The sequence below is a fragment of the Rousettus aegyptiacus genome, unplaced genomic scaffold (genome assembly GCF_014176215.1).
Source record: "Rousettus aegyptiacus isolate mRouAeg1 unplaced genomic scaffold, mRouAeg1.p scaffold_m13_p_1, whole genome shotgun sequence".
Classification (NCBI taxonomy): domain Eukaryota; kingdom Metazoa; phylum Chordata; class Mammalia; order Chiroptera; family Pteropodidae; genus Rousettus; species Rousettus aegyptiacus.
Window position 1 is genome coordinate 111,216,492 of NW_023416284.1, and position 10,045 is coordinate 111,226,536.

The window sequence follows — 10,045 nt, forward strand, 5'->3', positions numbered from 1 at the left end:
ATATAGTTGCCCTGTTTATAGATTATCCACTAAATCTAGAATGATTTGATCTAAGTCATTCAGTTCTTTCTACCACTTTCTTCCAATTCCTGCTATGCTACAAAACTTGGATGGATTTGTAATAATAAATGAGAAAAATATGGTTGTTTAGTAAGAATAATTGAAATTTAAATCATATGACTATTTCAGTTTTTGTGGTTGTTATTGTTGCAAATTTGATTTAATGATAATATCTCAGCACTAATAGAACTAATGTGTGATAAAGACCATTAAGTAGTTTATAATTTCCCTCTTTGCAAAATAACTTCCTTGATTGATGGATAGGATTCTTAGGATAATGTGTCATGGTTTACTTTTCCATTTTATTTATTATATATTTTTAATATATAGAAATATAAAACATAATATTTAAATGGTTCATATTCCCACTAACTGGATTACTCATACGCATTAATATTTAAATATATCCAACCTCTCACCCTTCTACCCCATCACGCACACATAAAATTTTACTTTTATGCATGGTATAATTATCTATTATTGTATAATAAATTACTGTATAACATGTTAGCAGATTAAAACACAAACTTTTACGATTTCTCAGTTTCTGTGGAGCAGGAATTCAGCTGTGGCTTAGTTGGGTGGTTGTGGCTCAGGATCTCTCATGAGGATGCAGTCAAGCTGTAGGCCAGAGCTATAGTCATCTGAAGGCCTGACTATGGCTGTAGGATTTATTTCTAAGATGGTTTACTCACATGGCTATTAGCTGGAGGACTCAGTTCTTTGCTGGTTGCTGGCAGTAGGCCTTTGCGTCTTGCCATGAGGTCCCTTCCTAGGGCTGCTTGACTTAAAGCTATGCGAGTGGAATTCCAGAGAGCAAGTGATCCAAGAGATCCGAGAAGAAAGCTGAAAAATGCCTTTTGTTATCCAGTCTCAGACATTACACACGATTACTAATCATTAGAAGCAGTTCACCAAATCCAGTTCACATTCAAGGAGAGGGAAATTAATCTAGACCTTTTGAAGTGAGGAGTGTCAAAGAATTTGTGGATATGTTTTAAAACCACCACATATGGTAAAAATGTAGGAAGCTAGTGTAAAGTGGAAGCGCACTGGAAACTATAAATCATTGCTGAAAGAAGGATCTAAACAAATGGAGAGATATTCACCAGTTGGAGACTCAGTACTGTTATGATGTTAATTTGCTCCAAATTTATTTATGTATTCTGTGCTATTACAACAAAAACCAAGCAGTCTTTCTTGTAGAAATTGACAAGATGAGTCCTAAATTAATATGGAAGTGCAAAAGGCATGGAACAGTAAGACAGTCCTAAAGAAAACTAGAAAACATACATTAAGACATTTCAAGATTTACTATATAGTTATGATAGTAATTAAGACAAGAGTGTTTGGGGCATGAGGATAGATAAGTAATTTAATGAAACAGAACAAAAAGTTTAGAAAGAGACACTATACTGTCAGTTGACTCTTGGCAGAAGTGCCAAACAATTTAAAGGGCAAAGTCCTAAACTGGAAACAATCAAATGGCTATCAAAAGGAGAATGGATTAACAAATCATGATATATTCATACTGTGGAATCCACTTGGCAATAAAGGCAACAAAATACTGACATATACAAAAGCATGAATAGATCTATAATACATTTTGCTGAGCAAAAGAAGCCAGAAGTAAGTAAATACATATACATATTCCCATTTAAATGAAGTTAAGAACAGGTAAAACTAATCTATGAGAAAAATCAGCATAGTGGTTACCATTGGGAGACAGTATAAATAGGGAAAGAAAATCAGGAAACTTTCTGGGGTGATGAAAATGTTTTATAACATGATCTTCTTGGTGTTTCTGTGAGCATATGCAGAAATAAAAATGCATTGAATCTACAGCCGTGCCACCTTGAGTGTGCCCAATCTCGTCTGATCTTGGAAGCTAAGCAGTGTCAGGCCTAGTTAGTACGTGGATGGGAGACCACCTAGGAAGACTAGGTGCTGTAGACGGAAAAAAAAAATGCATCGAACTTTACATGTAACTGTTACACATTTTTTTTTCCATATGGTATTCATTCTACAACTAAAAAGAAGCAGAATAAAATCTTGCAGTTTCTACTAAGGTACCAAAGTATTATAGAATCTGCATACTAAAAGATGTGCCAGATCAAAGATCAGAATTTACAAAAAAAGTTCAAATTTAGTTTTACAACTTAGACTCCTGAGCAAAATCAAGACAAAATGTGTTCTATCGAGAAGAAACTATACTGTCTTCATTTGATGGATTATAAGATGTGAGAATGTTTACCATAAATCAAATATAGAGCATGCAAGAGAGGCAGCTGGCTTGCCATGTTTTAGTTCCCACCTGGGATAGCAAGAAGACCCCAAAGATGAAAAGGAGCAGGAAGGAACGATAAACATTCATAGTCTTCTCTATAGCATGAAGCTCACCATCTATAGGCCTTATATCTGAGAAAAGAGAATTATTTGTTTTGAATAAAGATTAATGTGTTGCTTAATATCTTGAATTTGGCACCTTCTGAATTTCTGAGTTGACACTGTGGCTTGTGTTTTAAAACCACTCTAAGACTATTATCTAGCAGCAGAAAAGTCACAGAACCAGCCGAGTTTTCATTGCATAGGGGGGGAGGTTTCCTCTACTGCATATAGTTAGTTTGCTGGGAAGAGGAAACTAACAATAAAGTTGTGTTTTTGTTACATCATACGTGTTGTGCCTATTAAACTTCCAGTTATATTCATATTCCTTGGAATTAAGATGCATATTTTGAAGAATGTGGATATACATTTTTCCAGTTTTCAAGAAGGGGATAAAAATACTGATTCTGGAAGCTATACTGCATTGGATCTGCAGTTTTAATTATGTAGTTTCCCTTTTAATCATTGATATGGAAAAAGGTAAGGAAGGAATGCTTATCAACTTTATAGTGGATAAATGGTCAGAGGAATACCTCACATAATGTGGATTTTTAATTCTAGTTAAACAAAATCAAAGACAATGTCAGAGGTGATGATTGAAATTTCTTAAATCGTCTTGATTTCCACTCCAGCTCCTACAGGCATTTCTACCAAATGTTTAATGAATCATGAGTCCAATTCCCATCATCCTCTTTGGTTTTCAAAACCAAACTATGGCACCAAAAATGAACCTTGGTTGCATGACTAGCCTATGAATCATAGCATGTTAATCCAGACCACAGGAGGTTATAATAATAATCAGACTACACCTGGATTATACTGTGCTTTGTATTCCAATGCTTCAGAAGAGTATCACCCACTTGAAAAATATCCCATTGAGCATGATTACAATTATGACATATCTGAAAAGGTTGAGCCAAACTTTGGTATTTAGCACAGAGAAGTCTAAAAAGAAAGCTAGTGCTATCATTTCGAAGTTAACAGGAAATAGATTCTATCTTTTTTACTTTAGAAGCACACAAAAAAGGATGTGTCAGCTTTCTAACAATTAAAGCAACCAACAACAGATTGGTCTTTCCTGTGGGTTTGTTGAGAATTCTGTCACTGAGAATACTTAGTGAGTTAACTGCCACTTTTCAGAAAGTTTATAAATGGAATCGACTTATTGATCGAAATTCATCTGAATTTCTTCATAATACTAAGATAATATTACTCCATGAGTTTATAAATTTTCTTCACAATTCCCAAAAGCAAAGTTATACTTTTATAAAATGGAAAAAATAGGAAGACAATTTTAATAAATTCCAGTAATTTATCTATGTATATATTTTTCTATTACATAATTTTAAGCATATTTCTATATCCCAATGTTTATGTTTTCTCCCTAGATTTTAACTATCATCAATATTTTTTATGCTATTGCTAATTTGAACATATTTTCATTGATGGTATATTTTCATGTAGATATTCTAAAATGTATCAGTTCTTTTCTACCTGAAAATTTAGGTTATTTCCAATTATGTACTAATTATAAATAATACTGTGCTAAGCAACTTTATTTATAAAGGTTGTGTGTGTGTGTGCATATGCACGTGTAGGCATTCTTTCTCCTATTTATTATTTTGCCTTACAATAGATTTCCATAAATAACTATTGAATTAAAGGGATTTAGTTTTGTGAGACTTAAAATATGCTGACAAATTGCTTCATAGATTTTTATAATTTTTACTGCTACAGCAATGTCAGAGAGTGAATTTGTCATGTAATTTGCCTCAGCTTTCATTGTGCATATTTGCATGCTTTTTTAAACTAATGTTTGAGCATTTCTTCATATACCAGTTATCTAGCTAGTTTTTAAATTATATATGTATTAAAGACTTTTGATCATTTATTTGAAGTCTTAGAGCTTCAAAAAATATATAATTATATCCTATAATACAGTGAATACAGTCTGTGGACCTTTAGCAGTTTTACATCCACTATGAAACTATCAAAGATAATTTTTTTTTTTAATTAAAGGCTTTTATTTTGTTTTGTTTTTTTAGTTAAGGGAAGTAGCTTTCATCCAACTCTTAAAGCAGCTTGTGAAAACGAAGGTTAAGAACCGTTAATATAAAAATAGTATTTATATTATCTGTAAATGTTTTCTGAAAATAATTTTCCTGTTTTTGTTTGCTTTTTAATTTCAAGTATGCTTATTTTGTTGGATTTTTTTTTAAATGTAGTCATGTTTTCATTTTTCATGACTTCAAATGCTTCTAAAATAAGAATGCCTTTGTTTCACCAATTTATATTCTTCCAATTTAAAAATTCACTCTTACATGTAAGTTACCTGAAGACATATGGATATTGTATCAATAAATTTTGTCACAAGTTTTCTATTTAATGTCTGTGGAATAATTCATTAAACGGTTTATCTTCTAAAAGTGCTTCGCATATTTAGGATGTACTGGAAGTATCTTCCATATTTTATATTCTACTAAAATATCAGTAACTTTATCACCTGATAATCCTGTTGTATCAGTTGATACTTACCTTATCAATACTACTGTTCCTTTTATTCAACTTTATGTCGAATAACAAGTAGTGCAATTTGATAGCCTCGATTTAAGTAATGATATTTATAAAATTATTATTATGAACCCAAAGAAAATATGATTTATTTCCTTGAAATTTCTTTTCTATAATTTCCATTGAAGGGGTATACTATTAAAGGAAATACAATGCACTCAAGTAACATATAATTACCATTTTTTGAGAATTTTCAATATTATAACTTAGTATGTAATAAATATCCCTGAGAAGGAGTTTATTGGGTCTATATGAAAGCACTGTTCTCAGAATGTGTGCTGTGGGTAGCTGAGTATCATGCAAATATAGTCACATGTTTAGCATCATTGATAATCAATTACAAGGCCTTCATTGGGAACCACAGGGTAGCTCAGAATGGCAAAAACAAGCATTTTGAAACAAACGATAGACAAATAAGTGGCAGTAGTTTTGTACTTCAACTATCAGCCACATTTTCATACCTGTTCAAATATCTTATTCAAAGCACTAAAGTATAACTTTTTCTTCCATCCTAGAGCAGGATCATCATCTCCTCTGTTAGGGTCTGAACTCCTGGAGGCAGGGAAAATGGCTCTTCAGTCTTACTTGGGCCATACCTATGCCACCATTCTGTACATTCAAATGATCGCTTCCTCAGGATTTTGACAGCTAACAGGGATGGAACAAAATTGTAAGGAAAATTGAAGATTTCCTTAATATAACTGAATACTAAGACTCTGAGATTAGCAATGAAACAGGAATCTCCAGGTGAGAATGGACCAATACCCCTGTCTCCAACCATGGAGATTATTTTCTCTTGCTAAATCTTCTACCATTAGCCAGCTGTGTTTTACCAGGAGGATATTCTCTCATTTTTGTCAACTCTGGAAGACTAGGGTTTAATTTATGGAAGGAATCCCTTGGTTTTCCTTTCAGGAGTCCGTTTTATTTTATTTTATTTTTTCCCATTACGGCACTGGATTCACCCTTATTTAGGTTTTTCAATCCTGGCCTCTAGAGTCACTGCCCCCAAATTACAATTTAGTACCTCAACCTAGCTTTACAGAGAAGGAAACCCTGAAACTCAGAGAGATTAAATGACTTGGTTGAGGGTAAAAAATGGGTCATCTTGAATGTGAAATAGAAACCAATTCTTTTGATCATATTTCATGGATTTCTTACCATGTGACTGTGGCATCTGTTTTCGGCTGATTCAATCTTCTTTTCTTCTTCATATTCTCTAGCAGGAGTGTGCCATCGTTCAGTTTTCAGTGACAATGCCATTTCTTTTTACCTGTAATACTGTCTTTTACTTCAATACGTCTTTGGATGTTTCCTATGTTCGGTGTGTTTTGTTTGTATGTTTGTTTTTTGACTACTTGACTCCATTTTGTTTTTACAATGTATTCACAATTTTATGTAAGTATTCTACTCTTAATAGTCTTTCTATTTTTAGAAATTTATTTTCTCTATAATTGTCATCTTTTGCCTTTATTTATCTTTATTATAAAATTTGATTCTTCTTTCAAAATATCTTTTATGTTTACCTGTCTCACCCTTTTCATTAGTGAAGTGCCTAAATCACTACAAACATTATCACTTTCAGTCCATCCTGCATACCACCTGACTAATCTTTTGAAATGCATATTTTATCATTTTACTCTTCTGTTCAAAGTCTACATTTCATAATGATAACTGCTAAAAGGCGAACAGAGATGTAAAGATATTTTCAAACCCAGTTCTGGCAACATTTATGGAAGGAACAGTGATGATAAAAATAAGCAAACAAACAAACAAAACATACATACACAGCTAAGGAGCCTTCGACACAGAAGTTAAAACCTATGCCATGGGATATGGTCCAGGTAGGTGACAGGAGAAATGCCAGGACCAAGATGGAAAATGGAAACAACTCCGCATGGTTCCAAGGATCCTTCCCCAAGACATACATCAGGCATGAGAATATTGGTTACAAAATGCCCAGCAGATCCCATCAGTCTTCCTCAGTGTCCCATAATGTCTCTGGGATGACATACAATGAACTGTCGCATCTCCATCAACACTCCTAACACATGTATTCAGAAAGTAAAATCCTGAAAAAAATGCTTAGGGATGAAGGAAATAAGAGACTTCAGTTCAGAACACAGCATCTCAGCTTGTAAAATTCTCATAAGCGGAGCACTACAGGATGGGCAGGGACAATTGGTAGTGCATTGTGGATTTTGCAGTGTATCTTAGCATATCATATAGCAGGACACTGGGATTAGGAGGGAACCCATCACTTTATAGCATTATTGCACTTGAAGAAAGCTGGTAGGTCACTGGGATTTATACTAATAGCTGAAAGAGAATCCTGTTATATAGCTTTAGATTTGAGAAGGGGTTCAAATAAGCACTCTAAGTGACCACAAATTATCCTGGAATTACAGCTTTGGAAAATACAAAATGAAGAGAGCTCTTTTCCCTGTATGAAAAGGAATAAACAGAATAGAGAAACTCTGGGAAAAGTATTGTAAGACTGCAGAAAGGGAACATCCTCTTGAAGACACAGAGGAAGAGTGAATTTCAGCGAAGAATTTATTCAGAATCCAAAGCAACCTTGATGAAACTGCCATTTTCTATAGGATACAAGAAGAATGTTTTCTATGAAACAGAAAAACACATTGAGAAAGAAGACAATAGGACTAGATGAAAATGTAGAGTGATGAGATAAATGATTTTAAGGAACCTAAAATGCAATAGCAGTGAAGTTATAAAAGACAGAAAAGACACTGAAAAATTAAGTTAAATTAATTATTGATTTGAAGGATGAACTTGACAGGATCTCCCAAAGGAAGAGAATAAGACAAACACAAAATAATTATACCTCAATAAAACTAAAAGCAAAACAAAACAAAACAAAAAATCCACAAAGAAAACTTGTTAAAAATACTTAAGCCATTTGCTTATTTTTTAATTCTTTATTTTTTTCTCCTACAAGAATATGTCTTTGAGGTTAGAAATCTCTTTTATTTTACACACTTAACACTTAGAACAATGACTAGCCTAATGTTAACACTTAAAAGTATTTATTGACTGAAGAGAAAACCTCAGATATATAAGGACCCATATAATGAATTATCTTTGATCTATATTGCACATTTCGTGTTAAGCACATTGAAACTGACAAAAGGAAGACTAAAAATAGTGAAGAATACTGTAAAAAAGGCTTTGCAGCTTGTCCCTTACTTGGTTTGGTTTCTGTGATATAGAAGATATGTGTGCGGTTGGTATCCCATGAGCTCTACTGCTTCCTTTCCCTTCTTCTCTTGCAATTAATCTTCATCACTGTGAGTGACAGTGACATGTGTTACTTCTGGGAGGAGAAATTTAAGAGCCATTGTACTCCCTCCATCTTCTTCTCCCATGTTGTGATCAAGAGGCCACATGTTCCAGATATCAGAGCTAAAGATCTGTACCATCCTTTATAATAATGAGAAATAACCTTAATTGTGTTATAGAACTAAGATTCTGTGGGCTTAGAAAGTTGCAGCAGTTAGCTTTAATAGAAGCAAATTCTAGAATGCAGTTGGTTTATAAGATTTTTAGCTTCCACAAGTTAAAAGTGAAGATTGTGCTTTGGATACTTTTTTTAGGTTCTTTTTCTTTTTTGGTATCAAAAAAGGTACATCTTGAGATTTATCTTTCAATGCAGAGGTCAAATAACATTTTGTATCTTCATTGTTGACCATTTAAAACAATAGTACTGTTCTATTACTGCACTTGTTAACTATGGCTAAGTAGTATTCCACCTGGGAGATTTCTGGGAGAAATATTAACCTTTTCATTCTGCTCTCTTCTTTCTCCAAAATTTGAACTTCATAGAATACCATGATACCCATTTCCATTGCCCAATAACTTTAGTAATGATTTTATGCATCTTAGAAAATAACAAAAATAACACTGAATCAACTGAAACATTTTTTAACTGAAAGATTAATAAACTATCTGATAGATATTTTTGTTACCAAGTTCACTGCATAGCCACATTTATCAGCCTTTGTATGAGCTCTAATATTCTATCTAGTGTGGGGGCCAGCAATGTTTTTCTATAAAGGGCCAAAATGTAAATATTTTCAGCTTTTTGGGCCACATCGTCACTCTTACGACTACAATTCTGCCATTGTAGCATGAAATCAGCTATAGGCAATACCTTAATGAATGAGTGCCCCTGTGTTCCAATACAACTTTATTTATAGAAACAGTGACTATAGTTTGTCAACCCTTGTTGGAGAGGAATGCAAGATATTCCTCTTTGTTACAGTATCTTATTCTTGGCAGTAATTTTCAACCAAGGGTCCCAAATCTCCCAGGAGAAGGATGGTGAGTGAGTATGTAAGTCAGGGTTCTGTAAGAGAAACAGGAACAATAGGATTTTATGTACACATACATGCACACATACATACATACACAGGTGATTCTTGCTGTTTGTACTTATGTTCTATAGTGTCTCTAAGAACAATGAATCGGTGAATAATGAACCATTGATCCATTACTCCTAGGGGAAATTCAGGATAATTCCTACAAGCCTCTAGTCACAACATTTTTGTTAAACAATTCTTATTTTATGCACGCTTCTGTTAAAGACATCTTATTTAATAATATATACCGTTGATTCATTAACATCGAACGGTTGACAGCACTATAACGCATAACTGAATTAAGCTTACCTAACACACGTATTTTCTCTTAAGGCACATCACAGCCTTCTCATGATTAGGAACACTAGAGAACACTTCCGTACTCCACTTGAGCCATTTTAAACAGTGAAATCACCAACCACATGGCCCAAAATGCAAAATTATATATATATCCATCTCTCTCTCTCTCTCTCTCTCTCTCTCTCTCTCTCTCTCTATATATATATATATATATATATATATATATATATATATATATATATAGGCAGGATCAAGTTTAGACTATTTGAAGAATATATATATATATATATATATATATATATATATAGGCACCAAGTAAGCTGTGAAAAAAATGCTTTTTTATAGTTTGA

The 10,045-nt window shown here is 33.3% G+C and overlaps 1 pseudogene; it reads left to right on the forward strand.

The window, feature by feature from the left end:
* The first annotated feature begins 1,897 nt into the window (after nucleotides 1-1,897).
* Nucleotides 1,898-2,016, forward strand: LOC118607226 (annotated as a pseudogene).
* The last annotated feature ends 8,029 nt before the right edge of the window (nucleotides 2,017-10,045 follow it).